The following is a 25,735-nucleotide window of genomic DNA, read 5'->3' on the forward strand; positions in this document are numbered from 1 at the left end:
TCTTTGTCTTTTTTGACTTTAGTTGCTTTAAATCCACATGTATCTGAAAATAAGATTGCAACTCCTCTTTTCTTCTGAATGCCATTTGCCTGAAAAATTGTCTTCCAACCCTTGACTCAGAGCTTTAATTTGTCTTTTGAAGCCAGGTGTGTTTCTTGCAGACAGCAAATGGATGGCTTGTGTTTTTTAATCCAGTCAGCCAATCTATGTCTCTTCAGTGGGGAATTCAAGCCATTAACATTTATTGAGATAATTGATAAGTGTGGTAGTATTCTAGTCGTCTTATTTTGTGAGGGTCCATTGCTTAGTTTTATCTTTTGCATCAGGTTGGAGGTTAGGTTCTGTCCTTTAATTTCTGAGTTCTTACTTTGCTACTGATCCATTGTGGTGGTCAGTGTGCAGAACAGGTTGAAGTATTTCCTGTAGAGCTGGTCTTGTTGTGGCAAATTTCCTCAATGTTTGTATATCTGTAAATGAGTTGATTTCTCCATCAATTTTTAAGCTTAGCTTAGCAGGGTACAGAATTCTGGGCTGGAAATTGTTCTGTTTAAGTAGATTAAAGGTAGATGACCATTGTCTTCTTGCTTGGAAAGTTTCATTAGAGAAGTCTGTGGTCACTCTGATGGATTTGCCCCTGTAGGTCAACTGATGCTTACTCCTGGCAGCTTGCAGAATCTTTTCTTTTGTCTTGACTTTGGACAGGTTCATCACAATGTGTCTTGGAGAAGCTTGGTTAGAGTTGAGGCGACCTGGGGTCCGATAGCCCTCTGAAAGCAGTGTGTCAGAATCTTTGGTGATATTTGGGAAATTTTCTTTTATAATATTCTCTAGTATGGCTTCCATTCCTCTGGGGCATTCTTCTTCCCCTTCTGGAATTCCTATAACTCGTATGTTGGAACGCTTCATAAGGTCCCATAATTCTGACAGTGAATGCTCTGCTTTCTCTCTCTTCTTTTCTGCCTCTTTTACTATCTGAGTTATCTCAAAATCTTTGTCTTCTACGTCTGAAATTCTTTCTTCTGCATGGTCTAACCTGTTGCTGATACTTTCCATTGCATCTTTAAGTTCCCTGATTGACTGTTTCATTTCCTTCAGCTCTGCTATATCGTTTTTATATTCTTCATATCGTTCATCTCTGATTTGATTCTGTTTTTGGATTTCCTTTTGGTTATTTTCCACTTTATTAGCAGTTTCCTTCATTGTTTCCATCATTTCTTTCATTGTTTTCAACATGTGTATTCTAAATTCCCTTTCTGTCATTCCTAACATTTCTGTATAGGTGGAATCCTCTGCAGTAGCTACCTCATGTTCCCTTGGTGGGGTTGTTCTGGACTGGTTCTTCTTGTTGCCTGGAGTTTTCTGCTGATTCTTCCTCATGGGTGATTTCTTTTATCTGTTTCCTTGTCCTAATTTTCCTTTCACTTCCTCTTGCTCTTTAAGTTCTCGTGCCTGTGGACTAAGGGTTACAGGACCAGAAGGATGAGAAGGTTTAAGAGCAAAAAAGGGATGAAAGAAAGGAGGACCGAGTGATATGGAAAAAAAAAAGAAAAATAGAGAAAGGAGAGGGGGTGGTTTAAAGAAATATTGACAAAAACAAGATAGGCACAGAAAGAGGGAGACAGAGCAATATAGGTGTACAGTAGGGTACTTTGATACAACCTTAAAAAAAACCCCACCTTCTGGCGGTGCCCAGTTGGGTGGTTCCCTTGAGGTCAGCAGCTCTTTGCTAACCTGATCAGACACAGTATCCCACCTCCACCAAGTAGAGAGGAAAGACAAAAATGCTATAAATCAAACCAAAACAAGCAAGAAGAAAACTTTATGGGATAAAATTGGCTGGAAAAAACAAATAATAGCAGTAGAAACACTAACAAAAATGAAGTTCTAATTATTGAAATAGGCAGCAATGGGAGATTATAATTAAACTAGAAAAATTGAGAAAGAAAAAGGATCTGTATAGAAAAGGTTGAACTTAAAAAACAAAACAACAATCCACAACATCAAAATAAACAAAAAAACAACCAAACCAAAAAAAAAAAAAAAAAAAAACACAACCAAAAACAAAGCCGTATGTATATATTGTTGAATATTGTCTGGGCAACACGTGGTCTTCTGGGGTATGAGATGTTAATCACAATTCTGATACGACTGGAGGCTGCTAGTTTCTCAAACCCCAGCAGGTAGACACCCTAAATCTCTCTTCAGCTCACTTAAGAGGCACTTTGAACTTGTTCACTTACTGAGCAGACGGTTTCTCAGGGTAGTGCTTGTCGCTGGAATCACTGCTGAAGTGGCTATCCACTTACCCTGTGTGTCAAAACTGGTCTCCCTCTGCCCCCGAGGGTTAGGGCTGGAAGGCGGCTCAGACCCCGCCCTTAGGCTACTTGGTCGCTGGGTTACCAGCTCCCACCCAATTCCAGCTCTGCGACCCTGAGGGCGGAGCTTGCTGGGGCAGATCACTCACAATGTCTGCCTGTGACCCAGAGCCAAACACCATTAGCTCCGTCCGGCTCAGTAGGTCAGACTGGGGCCCCAGACAAAGGCCAAAGTTCTCCGCACTCCTGCTCAGGCTCTCCCCAAGGCAGTTCAGCTGAGTGCCAAGTCCAAAGACACCAAAACAGTTCACAGGTAAGGCCTTTCTGGTTTGCAGTCTCGCTGCTACTGAACTTACAGTTGCGGGCGGGTTTAGACGGATTGAACACACGCGACCACTTGCCGGTTTTCCACTGTTTTAGTCCTCCTCTTGGGGTCCAGAAGTGTCTCGCTGACTCCCTGTATCCTCTCAGGGGTGATGATAGGCAGATCCCACCAGCCAGAGATGCCTGGAGTCCTATATCCCCAGGCTCACGGTGCCCAGATGCAAGGAAGCTGTTACTCGGCTTCCCGAGAGTCACTCTTGTGGACATTGATGTGCTTCTATCCTGACCTGCTTCATTCTAGTGGCCAGTGAAAGTCATCAGACATAAAGGTAGGCAGTCATCTGTGTGTGGCAAGTGTCTACAGGTGGTCTCAGATTTGGGCAGAAGAGGCTTAGGAAGGGGTAAGGAGAGAGGATTTCAGTAGCATCTGCTACAGTTTAGTAAAACCCATCACAAAATTATGCCATACCTTTGAACTTTTCAGATAGTTTAGGTCCCCAGTAAATGCATGCCAAATCACTTGAGGTTTTGCCACATGAGTGTCTCTGAAATCACCCAGTTCTTTTGTGCTCACCCTTACCACCTGGGTTTAGGTCACCAGCATCTTTCACCCAGATCACCATCCCTGTCTTCAGCCTTGCTCACCTTCAATAAATTCTCCACCCAGCTGCTAGAGGAAGCTTTCTAAAGGAAAATAAAATCATGCCAGTCCCTTTTTAGAAATCTTTAATTACTCTTTGAAGTCACCTCTTACTAATCTAATCAGACCTTGCAGGACTTACCTCCCTCCTCTTTCTTCAGCCCCTTCCTCCTGTGAGTCCCATCTGGCTGAAGTCACAGAAGCAACCAATCTCTCCTTCCACCTCCAACCCCACCCTGATCCTCTCTCTGCCTCTCTCTTCTATACCTCTCCCTGACACTTTTACTTTAGGATTTTTATCACACAGTCCTTTCTCTTCCTTTTTCTTTTAGCTCACTTCCATTTTTGTGGCTGTCTCTTACTTATTTTTCATGTCTGAATTTAAATATTATCTCCTTAGATGCTGTTAACTCCCTCAGCGTTATCCTGTCATGCATCTTGAAAATTCACTATCTTCATCTCAGTATACTTTTCTAGAGTTATCTGTTTCATTTCTGCCACCCATTAACATATCAGTCTATCTTTTTTTCTGGCCTTGTATCTCCAGTGACGAACAGAGTATCTGACACACAACAGGTGCTCAGTGTATACTTGTTGAGTAAATGAATAATGTTCAATACTTAGGTTCAATTCTGTGTTCCTATGTTTTCCAAAGGAAGTATTCATGAGGAAGTAATGAATGTGAAACAAATGAATTTGCTACTGTGGCATGTTTAATTAGAGGCTGTGGAATGTAGTATCTGTGAAAATGGAACTGGTCTTTATTTTTTATGGATTAGAAAATACTTAGCAAATAGATGGGCTGAAAGTCTGATTGATTTGAAGAAGCAAAGATATTATGATGTGCTGGCTGACTTTCTACAAATATATCACCTGAATCACTCTGTTAAATGATCTAACCAATATCTGTCTTTGTCCTATTCATGATAACTTTCATTGCAAAGCTGGCTAATACTGGTAGTCAAGGGATGGAATAGTGAAATCTCTAATATGATAAAGCCAGATAGGATGCTTTGTGGTCAGTTTAGAAAGAATTATGTTTCTGCTTAAGGCAGAGAAATGTTTTCAGTTTCTGAAATCTTTCTTCCAGTCCCCAAAGACCAAAATGCTAAATGTTCTTCCCCTGATGTAAAATAGGTGAAATACAGAGGCTTCCAGTAAGAGAAATACAGGAATGGAAAACTAGGCCAAAGAGAGAGAAGCCATTCCCGAGGCAATGAGCAACTAGCATTTGGATTTAGTAGAGCATATTGAAAGGACTGTTCTCAGAAATAGTTGATAAAGGCTCTGCATTAAAATTTTTAACTTTGAGTGATTATTCATCAAGAGAATAAAAAATTTTCAGTCATGTTAAAGCTATGAGTACTGTTCCATCACAGAATGAAGTTAAGAGGCTCATCAGAATCTGTATAATGTGAAACGATTGCATACCCAGACTAGATCACATCAAAGAAGATACATTTTGTAATGTCTAGCTAATGATTTTTGTAATTTCTGGCAAGAAAGCTGTCTTTTAAGCATTTCAGAATACTTGAGGGATTCAGATGTTTTGGTTACATGAATTGTTTTTGTACAGTTTGGGTCAAAATTATAAGTGTGCCCCTCATTGGGATAGTATACATAGTACCCATTAGCTGTGAATTTACCCTTCCTTGTGGCCCCTCCCCCTTGTTTGCTTTCTGTTAAATTTTACTACCAAATGTATACATGGGCATTCATGGTTTAGTTCCAGTTTAATAGTGAGTAGTGGTGTTCTTCCATTCTTGTGAAACTTCTCTTAGAAGAATGGTCTCCAGTTCCATCCAGGTTGTTACAAATATCTGAGTAGTCCTCCATGGTATACATATACCATATTTTATGAATCCACTCAGATATTGATAGACACTTGGGATTAGTTCCGCATCTTTGCAATTGTGAATCGTACTGCAAAAAACATTTGAGCGTACACGTCATTTCGATAAAATGAATAAATATAGATAAATACCCAATAGTGAGATTGCTGGATCAAACGGTATGTTGACTTTTAGTTCTTCAAGGTATCCTCATACAACTTTCCACAGAGGTTACACTAATTTGCAGTCTCATCAACAGAGTATAAGTATTACTTTTTCTCTGCATCCATGCCAGGATATGTTGTTTTGGGATATTTTGATAAAAGCCATTCTTACTAGAGTTAGGTGATAACCTCATTGTGTTTTGATTTGCATTTCCTTGATGATTAAAGATGCTTAACATTTTTCATATATTTATTGGCCATCAGTCTATTTTCTTTTGAAAAGCTTCTGTTCATGTCTTTTGCTTAATAGACATATAGAGTTGTCTGATTTTTTTTTCCTGCTAATTTTCTTCAGTTCTTTATAGATTCTGGTTATCAACCCTTTATCAGATGGATAGCATGCAAATATTTTCACCCATTTTGTAGGTTGTCTATTGTTCTACTGATTATTTCCTTGGCTGTACAGAAGCTCTTTTAATTTGATCAGGTGTCATTTGTTAATTTTTGTTGTCGCTGTGATTGCTTTTGGGGTCTTCTTCATAAATTGGTTGCCTAGGCCATTGTCTATAGTTTTTCCACCATTTTCTTTGAGAATTTTTATAGTTTCATGACTTAGGTTTAAGACTGTTATCCATTGTGAGTTAATTTTTGTCAGTGGTGAGAGGTCCAGACCCCATTTTAATCTACATGTATCCAATTTTCCCAGCACTATTTATTGATTGGGGATTATTTTCTCCAGTTTATGTTATTGTCTGCTTTGTCAAAGATCAAATGGCAATATGAGGATGGTTTTATATCTGAGTTTTCTATTCTGATCTATTGCTCTATGTCCCTGTTCTTGGGCCAGTACCATGCTGTTTTGGTTACTATAGCCTTGTAGGATAGCTTGAAGTCTGATAAAGTGATGCCTCCTGATTTTCCCTTTTTGCTTAAAGTTGCTTTGATTATTTGGGCTTTTTCATACCATGCATAGAATTATTTTTCTTTCTAGATGGGTAAAAAAATAACACTGGTATTTTGATGGGGATTACATTGAATCCTATAGATCACTTTGGGTAGTATAGACATTTTAACAATATTGATTCTGCCAATCCATACTCATGATATATTTTTCCATTTGTTTCCATCCTCTGTGATTTTCTTCCTCAGTAACTCATAGTCCTCCCTGTAGAGGTTAAATATATTCCTACATACCTTATCTTCTTTAGAAAGCTGTCTTAGTTCATTTTTTGCTGCTCTGGAAGAATACTTTAGACTAGTAAAGTATAGATTACTTTACCAAGGGTAATACATAAAGAACCAAGATTTATTTGGCTCATGATTCAGTATGATGGGAAGTTCAGGATCAAGGTGTTGCATTTGGTGGGGACTCTTTGCTATGTCATAACATGGTATTAGGGCAGGCAAGCACATGAAACAGAGGAGTGGGGCCAAACTTATTCTTTTATCAGGAACTCACTCCCAGAACAACTAACCCAACACCTCAAAAATTAATTCATTCATGAAGATGATACTCCCATAATCTAATCACCTCTTAAGGCCCCACCCTCTAATACTTTTACATTGGCAATTAAACTTCAACATGGGTTTTGAAGGAGACATTCACACCATGGCAGAGGCAATGGAACTTGAATGTGATAGCAGAAGCATATGATCATCTAGTGAATCATATACAGATTTTATCCTCTAGTTCATTTTTACTCAAATAATTTTTCTGTTATCTTCATAAAGTCTCAGCATCCTTTTAAAAATACTTATACACAAAACCCAAGTGTTATCAAGATGTTGAAGCCCCAAAGGGGAAAAAAATGTATAAGCAATTCCCCTGTCTTATAAAATGCCAAGTCAACTTCTGTTTGCATCTGAACTGAAGTATAGACGAAGAGTTACGCCGATGGAAGCTTAAGTTATTATTAGGCAGAAGTGCTATTTTACTTCTATCCCACACTGTTCCCACATACCTGAATTTTAAACATGTGTCTTGTAAATCACTATGGATTTAATCATGGCAAACTATGTGGAGACAAATGCAGAATCATTATCAGCTGTAGTCAGCACCCATGCCTCTCTTCTTAATGATGCCCCAATTTTCATTCAATATGCCATGGCTTATTGAATGAAATAATAAGGTCCCATAACCTACCTATTTGGGGAGTATGAAGCTTACATCATCAGCATATTACATTATCCTGACTCCAATATTGCCTCTTTACTGGCCATGTGGCCTAATTGATCTAATCATAATAAACCTTGGAACTTTTGCCTGGGATTTCTGGACAGAAGTGTTTTCTCTCACCCGCTGGACTTATGAATGTGTAGTCTGACCACTTGAAGCTATATCATAGTTTTTTGAAGAAGTGACACAAAACTAGGGTCACTAGACAAAACCACCTTTGATTATCATCCTGCCTCTGGAGTCTTCCAGCTACATGACCCAATCAGTCCCTCATTGTTTAAGCTGATATGTATTCATTCTTCTTTATTTTATTACTTAAAGTATTCCAACTTGCTTTCTTATATACTGAGTATTAAAAACTATGAAAATTCTTTTGGGGATAAGGGACACGGGAAGAATAACAATATATTATTTATTCATTCAATAAATATTTATTGGGAGTCTAGTATATACAAGACTCCATTCTAGCCTTGGGCATAGAATGGAAAATGAAATAAATAGTAAGTTAAGAGATACAGATAATTATGGCAGCAAATTAATACAGGGTATAAATGCTATAGCAGAATAAATACAGGCTACTTGGGGGCATATACCATGAGTATATTATGTTGTTTAGGGGATTCAGGGGTACTTTCTAGGAGAAGGGAAATTTCTCCCAAGCCTTAAAACAGAAGCCAAAAAGTATGTGTATTTGTGTACATAATTATGTATCTATGTGTGTGGCCATGCACACCTACACATAAAGGGAATTCCCAGCAGAGGAAAGAACATGTGGGAAGGCATGGAAACAGGAATTGAAGTACCTGAAAGAAATTTAATCTATCTACAGCATAGATGTTGGGGAGCTAGAGAGGGTCATAGTGTGAGAACAACCAGGAAAAGTAGAAAGGAATGGATCATGCAGGACCTTGAAGGCCAGGTAAGAAGTGTGGAAAATAAAAAAAAAAAAAAAAAACAAGAAGTGTGGAAAATCTTTGGAACAATAGAAAGGTATTGAAGGGTATTAAGGAGATAAATGACATGATCTAATTTGCCATATTGGTGATCCAAAGAAAGACAATTTGAAAGTAATAAACCAAAGGAGAGACCAATTCAAGACTAGAAAAGCAGAACAGAGCCCCACAAGGAGGAAGAAAAGGAGTGCCAAGTGGTTATCTCCAGAGTGATCTTGCCTTTTTTTTTTTTTTTTTTTGTAGAGACAGAGTCTCACTGTACTGCCCTCGGGTAGAGTGCCGTGGCGTCACACGGCTCACAGCAACCTCTAACTCTTGGGCTTACGCGATTCTCTCGCCTCAGCCTTCCAAGCAGCTGGGACTACAGGCGCCAGCCACAACACCCGGCTATTTTTTTTGTTGTTGCAGTTTGGCCGGGGCTGGGGTTGAACCCACCACCCTCGGCATATGGGGCTGGCGCCTTACTCACTGAGCCACAGGCGCCGCCCAGTGATCTTGCCTTTAAGGAAGAAATAAATGAGTTTGTCAAAAGCAAGCCGGTTGTCTTCCTGAGCCAATTGCAAATTTACACCAAGACTATGCTACTGAAGTTAAAAATAGCTTTCTCTTACCTAGATCATCCTCCCCTTGAATAGATATTTTTTTATAAACATGTGCATATGCACACACATTACACACTATCTAGAAGACAGCTGGCAGAGTGACTTTCATTTTATCATATTTATCATATTATAAAGCTACGACATTTGCTTCTATTAAGTTTTCTTGTTGCTTCCATTCTATGGGAAAAAGTAGTAGTGGAAGAGATCTTAGATTGTTTTTAGTCCTTGATTAAATGCTGACTATCCCCACTTAGTAGCTGTGCAGACTTGGGGAAATTAATTAAGCCAGAAAATATAATACAGGGTGGTAAATGTTATAGTAGGATAAGTATAAGCCCCTTGGGGGACACATACAAGAGCAGATTGTCCTGTTAAGGAGATTCAGGGAGATTCTTATCTCTCTATGTCTCAATTTTATCCTATCTTAAAAAGACATAAGACTATCTTATATCAATTAGCTATTATTATATACCAAACAACCTCCAAAATGCAGTGGCTTACAATAACGAACGTTTTTTTTAGCTCTTAAGTCTTCTCCCGCTCAGCTGTTTTTGGCATTGCTCATTTACATGCTATGGGCAGTTGAAGGTTGGTTTGCTGATCTTACCTATGCTCCCACATATCTGGGCTTCAGCTACAGTGGCTCATTGTTGACCCATTACTCACTCATTTTCCAAAAAGATAGCCTGGGCTTGTTCTCATGGTCGCTGGGTGGAAATATGCCAGACCTCTTACAAGTGTAGGCTCAAAATTGGAAGAAACGCCATTTATGCTGCATTCTGTTGAATAAAGCAAGCCATAAGGCCAGCTCAGATTCAAGAGGGTGGAGAACCAAAACTTCCCAACTTGATGAGAAGGGCTGCAAAGGAACGTTATAAAGGGGCATTGATAGGTGGGGTAGGGGGAAGAACAGCAATAACATGATGAGAATATACCAGAAGGTACCTAGAACAGTGCCTTACTCACAGATGCTCAATACCTTTTAATTTTTCCCTTCCTGTAAATATCAACAGCAAGACCAGACACATGGTAGATCAGCCACTGCATATTGAAATAAAAAGAGTTGATAGAAACAGAACAGATAAACTTTTTAATATATGCCTCAGCTTACTTATTCCTTTTTCAAAGGCAAGTGTTTTTAAAAAAGATTTTCAAAAGAGCAAGATTACAGGCCTTGCTTTTAGAAAAAGTAGGCAATGTGGTCTCTCTCTTGCTCTTCTTTCTCCCCACACCCCCACCCCAAGAATACCCTCAGAATGATAGAACTTCACATTCTCTTCTCTAGCAGAACAATGCGTTATTTTGGTCTGCCTTTGATCACTGGTGATTCACTTTAAAGGCAGCACTGCTGGAAAAATGCAGAAAGCAGAGTTGCAATCAGAAAAATGACTATATAAAAATGGCTTCCTCTGACTCTCTTTGATTCCTGAGAGTTTTGAGTCACTGTTTAATTCCTTGGCCTGTCGACAACCAGCTGGACTGAGAAAGGTAGGTTGGGTTCTGTTTTTTGGGCAGTTCTTATCAATAGTTTCTCTGAGTTTTGCCAGAAGTTAACTGTTGGGTATATTTCTGTGTAATTTGTCAAGGAGACATTTCACTTAAAGGTGCCAAGCATATAAAGTAAGATTTTTACTTTAAAAGTAGACAAATAATAGATTAGTTTAAATTACCATCTTGGTAATTTTAGAGAATGTATCAAAAACCTAAAGATTATGCATAGCCTTTGACTCAACTACTCTAATTTTATCCTAAGGAAATACACAGAAAAGTGTATTTTTTAAGAAGAAAGTTTTTATACTAGAGTTGTATATTTTGGGAAAGAATATCACAGAAGTGATTTTCTTGGTATTCTTGTCAAATCAAATGAAGAGTACATGATATAAAAACATGTTTCATGGAAGCAGTATGTGCAATAGAGAAAAACTGGAAACAAATGTTCAATAACAGTGGATTAGTTTGGCATATATTTTGTTATATCCATATACTGAGGTATTTTCTAGTTGGTATAAATTATGATGTAGATTAATAGTTATAAATGTAAAAAGGCTGATTGCGAAGGAGGATATATAGTAAGATTTCATTTAAAATTTTAAAAATATCTATATGTAAATTTAGTTTAAAAACTTTGCATACTGCCTCACTTCAACCTTATGAGGAAGACATTTTCATCCCAGAGCCTGTCCCTGAGTGTCCTGTGGCCTAGCCCACTACTATTAAGAGTAGTGTAGCTTCCTCCTGTTAGTGCCAATGTCCATACATTGTCAACAAGAAGTTGACCCTTGTGACACAGGAAGCAATTTTTTCTTCCTGGGAAAAACAGCACACATCAGAAAAATACCTCCCATCAGAAGGAGTACATGTTTTCCATAACCCCATTAAAAAGTGGGCAATAGACAAGAATAGAAGCTTATTAAAAGCAGCCAGAGAAATGGTGAACAAACAAATGAAGAAATGCTTAACATCACTAATCATTAGGGAAATGCAAATTAAAACCACAATGAGATACTACCTTACCCCTGTTAGAATGGCCATTATTAAAAGTCAAAAAACAAGAGATGCTGGCATGGATAGATGCAGAGAGAGGAACACTTACGTACTGTTGGTGGGACTGCAATTAGTCCAACCTCTATGGAAAGTAGTATGGAGATTCCTCAGAGGAATAAATGTAGACTTAACCATTTCACCCAGCAATCCCACTACTGGATGTTTACCCAAAGGAAAAGACACCTGCATTGAATGTTTATTGCAGCACTGTTCACAATCACAAAGATGTGAAATCAACCTAAATGTCCATTAATTGATGAGTAGATAAAGAAAATGTGATATACATACATATGTATATGTACACATATCCTACTGAGCCATAAAAAGGTATGAAATATTGTCTTTTGCAGCAACTTGGATGGAACTGGAGACCATTATCATTAGTAAAGTATCTCAGGAATGGAAAAAAAACATCACATGTACCCTCTCATAACTTGGAACTAATCAATGGGCACACATTGGAACAGAGAGATGTAAAGGTCATTAGAAATCAAGAAGGGGAAAGAGAGAAGGGGTAAAAACCTACCGATCAGGTACAATGAATACTATGCAGACGTTGCGCATACTAAAAGGTACAACTTACGCATTATAAAAGGTATTCATGTAACAAAACATTTGTACCTCATTATTTTGAAATAAAAAATTAAAATTAAAAAAGAAGTACATACTTTTCAAAGGTGTGTTCTACTCAAGGGGGCTAATGAGGTCTCCTAAATTTATTGCAAGGAATAAACAAGATAATATCTACCTAATAACATACATGAAAGTAGTTGGCCCAAAAGGTAATTTTAGATGTTGGCCAAGCCTACAGTGTCATATAGGAAGTGACAGGAACAGTGGGTCATACGGGGAACAAATATGTCTCTTTTTCCCATGTATAATTCTCATATACTTGTAATGTACTGAGAACTTCAGAGACAACTAGCTAAATAGGATTTGTAGCTTTTGTAGGCCTGCGGGTGTAGTTGTTTTAAAACATGTCTGCAAATCATTGATACTTCTCTTACCAAGGGGTAGATCTATGTCTATTCCCCTTGAATTTGGACTCATTTAGTGACTGGTTAACCTCTAATAACTTAACCATTTGGAAGAAAAAGTTATCATAAAATATATTTCTTGCTTTCTTTTTTTTTTATTTTGTAAAATTTTATAATGAACATTTTTTTTTTTTTATTGTTAGGGATTCATTGAGGGTACAATAAGCCAGGTTACACTGACTACAATTGTTAGGTAAAGTCCCTCTTGCAATCATGTCTTGCCCCCATAAAGTGTGACACACACCAAGGCACCACCCCCTCCCTCCATCCCTCTTTCGGCTTCCCCCCCATAACCTTAATTGTCATTAATTGTCCTCATATCAAAATTGAGTATATAGGATTCATGCTTCTCCATTCTTGTGATGCTTTACTAAGAATAATGTCTTCCACTTCCATCCAGGTTAATACGAAGGATGTAAAGTCTCCATTTTTTTTAATGGCTGAATAGTATTCCATGGTATACATATACCACAGCTTGTTAATCCATTCCTGGGTTGGTGGGCATTTAGGCTGTTTCCACATTTTGGCGATTGTAAATTGAGCTGCAATAAACAGTCTAGTACAAGTGTCCTTATGATAAAAGGATTTTTTTCCTTCTGGGTAGATGCCCAGTAATGGGATTGCAGGATCAAATGGGAGGTCTAGCTTGAGTGCTTTGAAGTTTCTCCATACTTCCTTCTAGAAAGGTTGTAGTAGTTTGCAGTCCCATCAGCAGTGTAAAAGTGTTCCCTTCTCTCCACATCCACGCCAGCATCTGCAGTTTTGAGATTTTGTGATGTGGGCCATTCTCACTGGGGTTAGATGATATCTCAGGGTTGTTTTGATTTCCATTTCTCTAATATATAGAGATGATGAACATTTTTTCATGTGTTTGTTAGCCATTCGTCTGCCATCTTTAGAGAAAGTTCTATTCATGTCTCTTGCCTATTGATATATGGGATTGTTGGCTTTTTCATGTGGATTAATTTGAGTTCTCTATAGATCCTAGTTATCAAGCTTTTGTCTGATTGAAAATATGCAAATATCCTTTCCCATTGTGTAGGTTGTCTCTTTGCTTTGGTTATTGTCTCCTCAGCTGTACAGAAGCTTTTCAGTTTAATGAAGTCCCATTTGTTTATTTTTGTTGTTGTTGCAATTGCCATGGCAGTTTTCTTCATGAAGTCTTTCCCCAGGCCAATCTCTTCCAGTGTTTTTCCTATGCTTTCTTTGAGGATTTTTATTGTTTCATACCTTAAATTTAAATCCTTTATCCATCTTGAATCAATTTTTGTGAGTGGGGAAAGGTGTGGGTCCAGTTTCAGCCTTTTACATGTAGACATCCAGTTCTCCCAACACCATTTATTGAATAGGGAGTCTTTCCCCCAAGGTATGTTCTTGTTTGGTTTATCAAAGATTAGGTGGTTGTAAAATGTTAGTTTCATTTCTTGGTTTTCAATTCGATTCCAAGTGTCTATGTCTCTGTTTTTGTGCCAGTATCATGCTGTCTTGAGCACTATGGCTTTGTAGTACAGACTAAAATCTGGTATGCTGATGCCCCCAGCTTTATTTTTGTTACAGAGAACTGCCTTAGCTATATGGGGTTTTTTCCGGTTCCATACAAAACGCAGAATCATTTTTTCCAAATCTTGAAAGTACGATGTTGGTATTTTGATAGGAATGGCATTGAATAGGTAGATTGCTTTGGGAAGTATAGACATTTTAACAATGTTGATTCTTCCCGTCCATAAGCATGGTATGTTCTTCCATTTGTTAATCTCCTCTGCTATTTCCTTTCTGAGGATTTCATAGTTTTCTTTATAGAGGTCCTTCACTTCCTTCGTTAGGTATATTCCTAGGTATTTCATTTTCTGTGAGACTATGGTGAAGGGATTTGTGTCCTTAATTAGCTTTTCATCTTGACTGTTATTGGTGTATACAAAGGCTACTGACTTGTGGACATTGATTTTATATCCTGAAACATTACTGTATTTTTTGATGACTTCTAGGAGTCTTGTGGTTGAGTCTTTGGGATTCTCTAAGTATAAGATCATGTCGTCAGCAAAGAGGGAGAGTTTGACCTCCTCTGCTCCCATTTGGATTCCCTTTATTTCCTTGTCTTGCCTAATTGTATTGGCTAGAACTTCCAGCACTACGTTGAATAGTAGAGATGACAGAGGACAACCTTATCTAGTTCCAGTTCTAAGAGGAAAAGCTTTCAGTTTTACTAGATTCAGTAAAATATTGGCTGTGGGTTTGTCATAGATAGCTTCAATCAGTTTTAGAAATGTGCCACCTATGCCTATACTCTTCAGTGTTCTAATTAGAAAAGGATGCTGGATTTTATCAAATGCTTTTTCTGCATCTATTGAGAGGATCATGTGATCTTTATTTTTGCCTCCGTTAATATGGTGGATAACGTTTATAGACTTGCGTATGTTAAACCAGCCTTGCATTCCTGGGATGAAGCCTACTTGATCATGATGAATGACTTTTTTGATGATAAGCTGTAATCTATTGGCTAGGATTTTGTTTAGAATTTTTGCATCTATATTCATGAATGAGATTGGTCTGAAATTCTCCTTTTTGTTTGGGTCTTTTCCTGGTTTTGGTATCAGGGTGATGTTTGCTTCATAGAATGTGTTGGGGAAGATTCCTTCTTCCTCAATTTTTTGGAATAATTTCTGCAGTAGAGGAATAAGCTCTTCCTTGAAGGTTTGATAGAATTCTGGAGTGAAGCCATCTGGACCAGGGCATTTTTTGGTTGGAAGCTTTTTTATTGTTTCTTTGATCTCAGTGCTTGAAATTGGTCTGTTCAGGAGCTCTATTTCTTCCTGGCTGAGTCTAGGGAGAGGGTGTGATTCCAAATATTGATCCATTTCTTTCACATTGTCAAATTTCTGGGCATAGAGTTTCTGGTAGTATTCAGAGATGATCTCTTGTATCTCTGTGGGATCAGTTGTTATTTCCCCTTTATCATTTCTGATTGAGGTTACTAGAGATTTTACTTTTCTATTCCTCGTTAGTCTGGCCAATGGTTTATCTATTTTATTTATTTTTTCAAAAAACCAACTCCTTGTTTCATTAATTTTCTGAATGATTCTTTTGTTTTCAATTTCATTGATCTCTGATTTGATTTTGGATATTTCTTTTCTTCTACTGAGTTTAGGCTTAGATTGTTCTTCTTTTTCCAATTCCATAAGATCTCTTGTGAGATTGTTGATGCGCTCTCTTTCTGTTTTTCGAATGTAGGCATCTAAAGCGATGAATTTTCCTCTCAAAACTGCTTTTGCAGTATCCCACAGGTTTTGGTAGCTTGTGTCTTCATTGTTGTTATGCTCAAGGAAGTTAATGATTTCTTGTTTTATTTCATCCTGCACCCATCTGTTATTCAACAGAAGATTGTTTAATTTCCATGCCTTTGTGTGGGGTCGAGCGTTTTTGTTAGAGTTGAGTTCCACCTTTATTGCCTTATGATCTGAGAAGATACAAGGTAAAATTTCAATTCTTTTGATTCTGTTGATATTTGTTTTGTGTCCCAGGATATGATCAATTTTGGAGAATGTTCCATGGGGTGATGAGAAGAATGTATATTCTTCATCTTTGGGGTGGAGTGTTCTATGTGCGTCTATCAAGCACAATTGTGCTAGGGTCTCATTTAAATCTCTTATATCTTTGTTTAATTTCTGTTTAGAGGATCTTTCCAGCTCTGTAAGAGGAGTGTTAAAGTCCCCTGTTATGATGGTATTGTCAGATATCATATTGCTCAGACTGAGTAAGGTCTGTTTCCAGAATCTGGGAGCATTCAAATTGGGTGCATAAATATTTAGAATTGAAATGTCTTCTTGTTGTATTTTTCCCTTGACCAATATAAAGTGACCATCTTTGTCTTTTTTGACTTTAGTTGCTTTAAATCCACATGTATCTGAAAATAAGATTGCAACTCCTCTTTTCTTCTGAATGCCATTTGCCTGAAAAATTGTCTTCCAACCCTTGACTCGGAGCTTTAATTTGTCTTTTGAAGCCAGGTGTGTTTCTTGCAGACATCAAATGGATGGCTTGTGTTTTTTAATCCAGTCAGCTAATCTATGTCTCTTCAGTGGGGAATTCAAGCCATTAACATTTATTGAGATAATTGATAAGTGTGGTAGTATTCTATTCGTCTTATTTGGTGAGAGTCCATTGCTTAGTTTTATCTTTTGCATCAGTGTGGAGGTTTGGTTCTGTGCTTTAATTTCTGAGTTTTTACTTTGCTGCTGATCCATTGTGGTGGTCAGTGTGCAGAACAGGTTGAAGTATTTCCTGTAGAGCTGGTCTTGTTGTGGTGAATTTCCTCAATGTTTGTATATCCGTAAATAATTTGATTTCTCTGTCAATTTTGAAGCTTAGCTTAGCAGGGTACAGAATTCTGGGCTGGAAATTGTTCTGTTTAAGTAGATTAAAGGTAGATGACCATTGTCTTCTTGCTTGGAAAGTTTCATTAGAGAAGTCTGCGGTCATTCTGATGTATTTGCCCCTGTAGATCAACTGGCGCTTACTCCTGGCAGCTTGCAGAATCTTTTCTTTTGTCTTGATTTTGGACAGGTTCATCACCATGTGTCTTGGAGAAGCTCGGTTGGAGTTGAGGTGACCTGGGATCTGATATCCCTCTGAAAGCAGTGTGTCAGAATCTTTGGTGATATTTGGGAAATTTTCTTTTATAGTATTCTCTAGTATGGCTTCCATTCCTCTGGGGCATTCTTCTTCCCCTTCTGGGATTCCTATGACTCATATGTTGGAGCGCTTCATAAAGTCCCATAATTCTGACAGTGAATGTTCTGCTTTCTCTCTCTTCTTTTCTGCCTCTTTTACTATCTTAGTTATCTCAAGAACTTTGTCTTCTACCTCGGAAATTCTTTCTTCTGCATGGTCTAACCTGTTGCTGATACTTTCCATTGCATCTTTAGGTTCCCTAATTGACTGTTTCAGTTCCTTCAGCTCTGCTATATCCTTTTTATATTCTTCATATCATTCATCTCTTATTTGATTCTGTTTTTGGATTTCCTTTTGGTTATTTTCCACTTTATTAGCAGTTTCCTTCATTGTTTCCATCATTTCTTTCATTGTTTTCAACATGTGTATTCTAAATTCCCTTTCTGTCATTCCTAACATTTCTTTATAAGTGGAATCATCTGCAGTAGCTACCGCATGGTCCCTTGGTGGGGTTGTTCTGGACTGGTTCTTCATGTTGCCTGGAGTTTTCTGCTGATTCTTCCTCATGAGTCATTTCTTTTATCTGTTTCCTTGCCCTAATTTTCCTTTCACTTCCTCTTGCTCTTTAAGTTCTCGTGCCTGTGGACTAAGGGTTACAGGACCAGAAGGGTGAGAAGGTTGAAGAGGAAAAAAGGGATGAAAGAAAGGAGGACCGAGTGATAAGAAAAAAAAAGAAACAGAGAAAGGAGAGGGCATGGGTAAAAGGAATATTGACAGAAAGAAGAGAGGCACAGAAAGAGGGAGACAGAGCAATATAGGTGTACAGTAGGGTACTTTGACACAAGCTGAAAAAAACGTCACCTTCTGGGGGTGCCCAGTTGGGTGGTTCCCTTGAGGTCAGCAGCTCTTTGCTAACCTGATCAGACACAGTACCCCACCTCCACCAAGTAGAGAGGAAAGACAAAAATGCTATAAATGAAACCAAAACAAGCAAACAGAAAACTTTACGGGATAAAATTGGCTGGAAAAACCAAATAATAGCGGTAGAAACACTAGCAAAAATGAAGTTCTAATTATTGAAAAAGGCAGCAATGGGAATTTATAATTAAACTAGAAAAATTGAGAATGAAAAATGATCTGTATGGAAAAGGTTGAAATTAAAAATCAAAGCAACATCAACAACATCAATATAAACAAAAAAACCCCACAAAAAACAAAAAAAAAACACAACCAAAAACAAAGCAGTATGTATATGTTATTGAATATTGTCTGGGCAACACATGGTCATCTGGGGTATGAGATGTTAATCACAGTTCTGATACATCTGGGGGCTGCCAATTTCTCAAACCCCAGCAGGTAGACACCCTAAATCTCTCTTCAGCCCACTTAAAAGGCACTTTGAACTTGTAAACTTGCTGAGCAGAAGCTTTCCCAGGAAAGTGGTTGTCCCTGGAATCAGTGCTGAAGTGGCTATCCACTTACCCAGTGTGCCAAAACCGGTCTCACTCTGCCCCTGAGGGTTAGGGCTGCAAGGTGGCTCAGACCCCACCTTTAGGCTACTTGGTTGCTGGGTTACCAGCTCCCACCCGATTCTAGCTCTGCGACCCTGAGGGCGGAGCTTGCCGTGGCAGATTGCTCACAATGGCTCCCTGTCACCCACAGCCAAACACTATTAGCTCCGTCTGGCTCAGCGGCTCAGACTGGGGCCCTAGACAACGGCCAAAGTTCTCTGCACTCCCGCTCAGGCTCTCCCCCAGGCAGTTCAACTGAGTGCCAAGTCCAAAGACACCAAAATAGTTCACAGGTAAGGCATTTCTGGTTTGCAGTCTCGCTGCTACTGATCTTACAGTTGTGGGCGGGTTTAGACGGATTGAACACGTGCGACCACTTGCTGTTTTTCCACTGTTTTAGTCCTCCTTTGGGGTCCCTAAGTCTCTCGCTGACTCCCTGTATCCTTACAGGGGTGATGATAGGCAGATCCCACCAGCCAGAGATGCCCAGAGTCCTATCTCCCCAGACTCATGGTGCCCAGATGCAAGGAAGCTGTTACTCGGCCGCCATCTTGCTCCGCCTCTTTCTTGCTTTCTTAATGAATAACTCAGAACACATTTGAACTTCTTTGTAACAATTCAGGTCACTGTAAAACAGCATTTTACACACAATTCTGCTTTTTTTGGTGGAATGTGATTTTAAGATCTGCAATGGTATTGTTTTCCTCTCATATTATCTTTAAGTTCTATGTTTCCTTTATGTGATTTTCTTATTATCTCAGAATTATCTCATGAATTACAGTAAAGTTCTAAAGAAGATTTTAAGGTAACTTTTCTTCTATAATTTTCCAAAAAAGAAACTATTTAATTTCAGTTTGAATTCAAAGTTATTTTTCCAGTTTTCACATTTATCATCCAAGTTGTTTTCTACTTCTATTCAGTAAAAATGTCATCTGACCAATTTGTGTGAAAATAAAGAATAATTCCCATCCAAACCCCCTGGCTTTGGAAATAAGAAAAGTTCTGAGGGTCTACAAAGTTGCCAAAGGAAAGCTAAATTTAATGATGATTGAGAGTAATTGCAAGCTTATAAAGACAAAGATCAATATCATCAGTCTTTTCTATGGTAGAAAAGAATGAAGCCTATTAAAAAAGTGATACAGTGGATGGAATGAGAACCTCGAAATAAGCAAGCATGGGCCAGAATCTGATAACATTCACTAGTAGAATTTCATTATGACATTGTGACAAGGACCAAGCAGACCTGGATTTAAGATCCATCTCTTCAACTAACTTGATGTGTAGATTTGACAAGATACTTAATTTCTTTGAGTCCTTGTTATCTGCAAATAAAGGAAGATATGAATACTTACTGTATTGTCACGAGTATTAAATATAATAACGTTGTCAAATCACTCAGCCAAGTTTCTAGCACTTAGTACAGGATCAAATATTATTTTACTTTTATCTTTTCCATACCACCAATATCTTTTCCAGGAAAATGCAATGCTACTTTCAGCCAAACTATAAAATAGGGACATTCATTTGGACATTATTGATGCTCATCTGCCTGTCTTTGGACCGTTTGACGTTTTGAAATGAATGATTAATAACTATCCCTTTGTGGTGTATACATTATTTTGTTTCTTTAAGCTAGAATCTTGTCCTCAAGTCTAACCAAACTAAAGGAAACTGGAAAGACACTTGTTTATACAGAACCATTAATAGAAAGTTTTTCAGGTAACTTTTTGAGGGTATATAAGTTAGAATTAATATTTGGCTGTTAGTAATGAAAAGCTCAAAATAGTGGCTTGAATCAACTGAAGGTTTTTTTTTTCTCATAACAAAACTGGCAATAGTGTGGTTGCCTTTATGATATCAAAGACCTAGGTCCCTCTTATCTTTGTGCTTAGCCTGAATTGGTAAATGCTTGCTGCTTTATGGTCATGTGACGGCTGCCCCACCTTAACCTTCAGGTAGAAAGAAAGGAAGAGATAAAGGGATAAAGCCACATCCCAGCTGAGTCAGTATCTCCTTCCTTTTTAAAACTCTCATGGAAACTTTCCTGTAATTTCTACTGAAATCTCAAGGGCTGGATCAGAGCTATATAACAGAACTTTCTGCAATGATGGAAATATTCCTTATCTGAACTATCTGAGATGTTAGCCACTATACACTTAGGACTAAGCAGCATGTAAAATGTGCCTAATGGGATTAAGAAAACGAACTTTTAATTTCACCCAATTTTAGTACATTTAAATTTAGATACATGTATGTAGCTATCTTGTGGCTACCATATTGAACTGTGCAAAACTATACCTTAGTCACATGATGACCTCATCTACAAGAAAGGCTGGAAAATGTAGGTTTGGAGCTGAGGACATTCCTTCCTCCTACAAAATTGTGGCTTTCTTAGTAAGGAAAAACAAATATAAATATAGGTTGGGCAAAGAGCAGTCTCTGCAACAGAAGGATAGCTGTAGGCTCATTCCTTAAGCCCAGAGGAATGGGTTTATCACAGGCCTGAGGAATGTTGTGTCTGGTTAGATATTAAGTAACTTAAAAGCAATCTTGGAAGTAGAGTTGAATTCAAGTACCTTGTTTTTGCAATGAGGAAACTGAGGCTCAGAAGGATGACTGAGAGGCCTTATTAATAGATAAATAGGATTATATGTTCTGAAGTAGTATAGTGCTGAGTGGTCTTTATAACATCACCTATAATAAAATGTAAAATCTCAGAAAGAAAATGCCCTGTGCCTATGTTTTTTAAAATACAAGAAAGAAAAGCTAGAGAGATTTTGATGCCACCTATTGGTAGACCGAAGTATAAGTGTCTTTTCATAGCATAGCTAGTTACTTAGTGTTAGAGGCAACCACAGGTCATATAGGGTTTCCTGATAAAAGAATGACAGTGAAAGATGTAATCCCTCCATCAGCTTGGAACATGTGTACTAGTTCTCCATTGACTCTCAACATTTTATAAGCATTTTCTTAGAGTATTCCTCTATGCTTTCCAGTAATACAACCAACCTCAGGCATATGCAGAAACTCCAGAGGAAGACATATCAGTCAATTCTCATAAGCACCTGAAATAGAAAAAAAGAACAAAATGTTTGAGATATAAATAACCCTGGGGTGAAATTCAAGGTTCTTATTTGATCCACATTCTCAAAAAAAAATCCTGTTATTTGCAGCAGTTCCCTGGACTAGTTGAATATGTATCCACCCTACAGCTCAAAAGAAACAAAAAAAAAGAAAAGAAAACAGAAATTCAATTTCAAAACAAAATGCTCACTCTGACTCATTCAGGGAAGGATCCAAGGTTTTTGATGCAGGGCACTGACTCTCTGCCTATTTTTCCCCTTCATCATCTGCTACCCTTAAAAAATGGTATCAACTGCATTGGTAAAAATCCACATCTCTTTCCGTTTGTTCCCTGGCTCCATTCCAGCATTTCACTTGTCACAGTGATGGGTGAGATGCCTTTCATATTGGCATAAGACAATGAACGGATGCCTCCCCTTATGTTATCAAACAGAGACTCGGCGAGTGAATCTACCCAGAGCTGGAGCTTCCTTTGCAGCTTGGGAACACCAGTCCCACCGTGTCTTTGTGGCTTGGCTTTTGACCATGACTGTAGAACCCAGCAGCTCAGAATCCATGAAAAGGAGAGTGGGGAGGAGGTAAGTGGTACAGGCAAGGACATTTTGATGTTATAATTGTTGAGGGAACTCTGACTGGTGGGCAACTGTGGGGGCAGTGATTGAAAACATGATTTATGAGCATGTTAAAAATCTTCATGTGTACCGATGAGCTGTTGAGTGTGAGTAAATTCTGTTGTGTGTGCCCTGCAAAGAGCCTCTCTTTAGATTTACCTGCAGTGTCATGCTTTGAGAAAAAAAATTCCAAGTTTCTGGCATAAAACGCACATGTGCTCTGTGTACTGGCGTGCATTTAACTGTTTGTTTCTAATTAGGGAGTTGAAGCCTGCTGGCAGAGGAAACCATCTTTGTCACAAGTTGTAGCATTGTGTTTCGTTTATGTGTCTGTGTTTTTAACATGGAGGGCCAAAGATAACCGTACTGCATCCACCCCACCACCCACCCCGGGCTTTGACTCTAACTTCTGCTCTAAGGTCTGTGGTGTATTAATCCATTCTTACTTTCCCCTTCAGAGCCTGCTTCAATTAATACTCCTTGTTCTCCCACTAACCAATTGTATTGCTTGCTCTGGTCATTGCAACCACCCAAACCTTGGGGTTTTTGTAGATATAATAACATTTACTCGGGCAGGTTGTTGTACAAATTAAATGGGATGGTAAATAGAGTGCCTAATAGATTGCCTGAAAATAGTAAATGCTCAGGACATCTTAATTCCTTTTCTATCACCTATAGAATAAGAGGCTTATGATAAATGATCCCTAAGATATTTAAATTATTATTAGTTTAACAAGTGTTTATTGACTGCCTGCTGCCAGATACCTTTTTAGGCATTGGGATTATAATCATGACCAAAACAACAAAACAAGAATATAATTTACTTGCATGAAACTTAAATTTTAGAGAGCACAATCAACACGTAGGGAAATACATAATGAGTTTTCTTCCACCCCTTCCTCCCCCCAACTTCATCTTTGTAAGCTCTATCCAATTTAAACTTTAAATTTGTCTCTGAGGCTACTTTTTAAAACCTGGAAGGGATATTTTTTGACTTAATATCTTCATATTTAGTAAACATGTACTGGTTTTTGCCTTGCCTGAATCCATCCCCTCTGTTCTGATAGGAGGACCTCAAATACCCTCTGGAGAACCACCCATGGTCTCATTTTCAGTGTGTGTGTATCAGGTGGGGCTTCATCCTGGCTCCAGGAGTTCTGTAAGAGAATGTTGGATGCTCCCAGATACTCTGGGAAGACTGGCTCATTCATGTGATTCCATATCCCAAGGCCACAGGATTGGCTTGTGCATAACCACATGACCTCAATTTTTTCCAATGAAAGCAAATCCAAGGATTTATGTGGGAATTTGGGTATACAGACAAGCTCCCTCTAATCCTGCACAGGATTTGTGTTTAGTGTTACCCCATATCAGAAGGGCTTGAGCAACAACTAGATTCTTCCTTCTAAAGATTGTTTCTCTGCTTCTCAACGATCTTCCTAGTGGCTTTTACAGAACTGTTAATGGGGCTCCTGTTCCTTATCCTATTGTTTCTCCCATTTTGACCTTCAAAATTGGGAACTGTACGGTGATGAAAAGCTTTTGACTGATAATCCTTCATATTAGATTGTAACACCCAGTCTGTGACATCCCAGCGTCAGAAAAAGGCTTTCATGCACTTCACGTATTCTGAAGCCCAATATGAGTCTGACAATACCTATGTGCTGAGAGAATTTAGTTGTCTAGTTTATCTATGGTAGCAGAAACAATCAGAAACAATATACGTATGTCTGTTCTTTGTTCATTTGTCTGAATTTGAATAAGTTTGGAATAGGAAAGCCATTTGATCTTTGAAAGTACCTTATAACACGTGGCAGTGGTCACCTTACACAAAACAGCATGCTTGTATCAATTTTTAGACATAGGTACTCCCTAAGCATTTCTCTATCTTATTTGGGAGGTGGATATATTAAGGAAGACATTGTAAGATTTAGAAAAAGACTCTTTGTGCATTAATTTACTCATACATTTATTTACAAAAAAAAAAAAAAATTGGCAGGCTCCTGCCGTGTACCAGGCACTGTTGTAGACCTGAGGATACAGAACTGAGCAGTACTTCCCCCATTTGGGAGGACAACTAAGAATTCCTCCAAGAAGTTTTCTTGAATGTGTGCAAAAATATATATATAACTCCCACTCCTTCTCCCTCGATATTAGCTACTTTACCCTGAGTGGAAGTGGGGTCCCACCCTTGGAGAACTAAACAAGCGTCCCCAGGAGCCCAGTGTGAGTAACAAAGCTGAGAAGGCAGCCGCGAGTGCAGGCGCGGCAGGACCGCGGAGAGCTCCACCGCCAAGTCCAGGGCGGGGCCGGGGCTCGCGTTCTGGGACGACGCTCGCGTCCGCCGGAACCCCCCAGGGGGCGCTCGCGCGGAGGTTTCTGAACTAGTATCTCGCCGGGTTGCTGGGCGCGTGGGTTTCGTCAGAAGGTGGAAATCTCTCTGTTGAGAAGCTGCCATCTCCCCGCCGCCCGCTCTCGTCCCTTGTCTTCTCTCCCTCCTCATTTCCTTCATCCCTCTCCTCTACACTTCCTCCCCTTTTCTCCAGCACCCTTCTCTTCACTCTTTGAGTTAACTGCCAGCCGACCTGCCATCTCCAACCTTTTCACCCTCTTCCCCCGCCCCCATCGCCAAGAATGGAGTCAGGGTTTCTGGAGAGACCCAACTCTCTGCTCAGCGTCGTTTGCGTCCGCTGTTGCTAAACTGGCCTCTGAGGACCAGGGGGAGGGAAGTCCGACCCCCACCCCCTTACACCGCCACACAACTACAACACAAGCCACCTTCACTCCAGAGCGGATTTTGCATCCCAGGGGCGGGACAGACCTCGTCCCGGGCTGAATTCTCTTTCTACTCTTCCAGCTCGGCACACCCAGGTAAGTAAATACCAACTCTGTGTTCTGCGATCTTGACGCGCTGTGATTGCAAAGTCTGTCTGGGCTGCTGCGTAGCACGACCAACTTTTGAGGTGCACCGGCTTTCGCTTAAATTTGCCTATTTATCATTGCTGCTGCTGTTTTAAGAGGCAGCTGCAAGCATTGTCTTTAATGTAAAGGAACTTTCATCCCATACGTCTTCCTTCTGACATCCACCCAACTCGCCCAGGTAGGGTGGGGCGAATAGAGTGGGGAGGGAGACCGTGGGGGGGACTACAGAGCACGGGTGAGGGGCGGGTCAGGGAAGCCCTGGACCGGGGAAGGGATGACTGTTAGGAATGGGGAGAGGGAGCGGGAAGGCGTCCAGCTGAAGTTGCAGCTTCCTCTCTGACAGTGAGAAAGG

General features: G+C 39.2%; 1 protein-coding gene across 2 annotated transcripts in view; it reads left to right on the forward strand.

Annotated features, from left to right (window-relative positions):
- Positions 1 to 19,683: 19,683 nt before the first annotated feature.
- The window catches only part of CPNE4 (copine 4), a 521,673-nt gene continuing 515,621 nt past the window's right edge, over positions 19,684 to 25,735 (forward strand). The window contains exons 1-3 of one of the 2 annotated variants that reach the window (XM_053600167.1): positions 19,684 to 20,485; positions 22,284 to 22,428; positions 24,461 to 25,332. The gene's annotated coding sequence lies outside the window, so the exon portion shown is untranslated. Of the gene's footprint in view, positions 20,486 to 22,283; positions 22,429 to 24,460; positions 25,333 to 25,735 lie in introns of those variants that run through there. The other variant, XM_053600168.1, reaches the window with a different exon arrangement.

This window comes from Nycticebus coucang, chromosome 8 (genome assembly GCF_027406575.1).
Source record: "Nycticebus coucang isolate mNycCou1 chromosome 8, mNycCou1.pri, whole genome shotgun sequence".
NCBI lineage: Eukaryota > Metazoa > Chordata > Mammalia > Primates > Lorisidae > Nycticebus > Nycticebus coucang.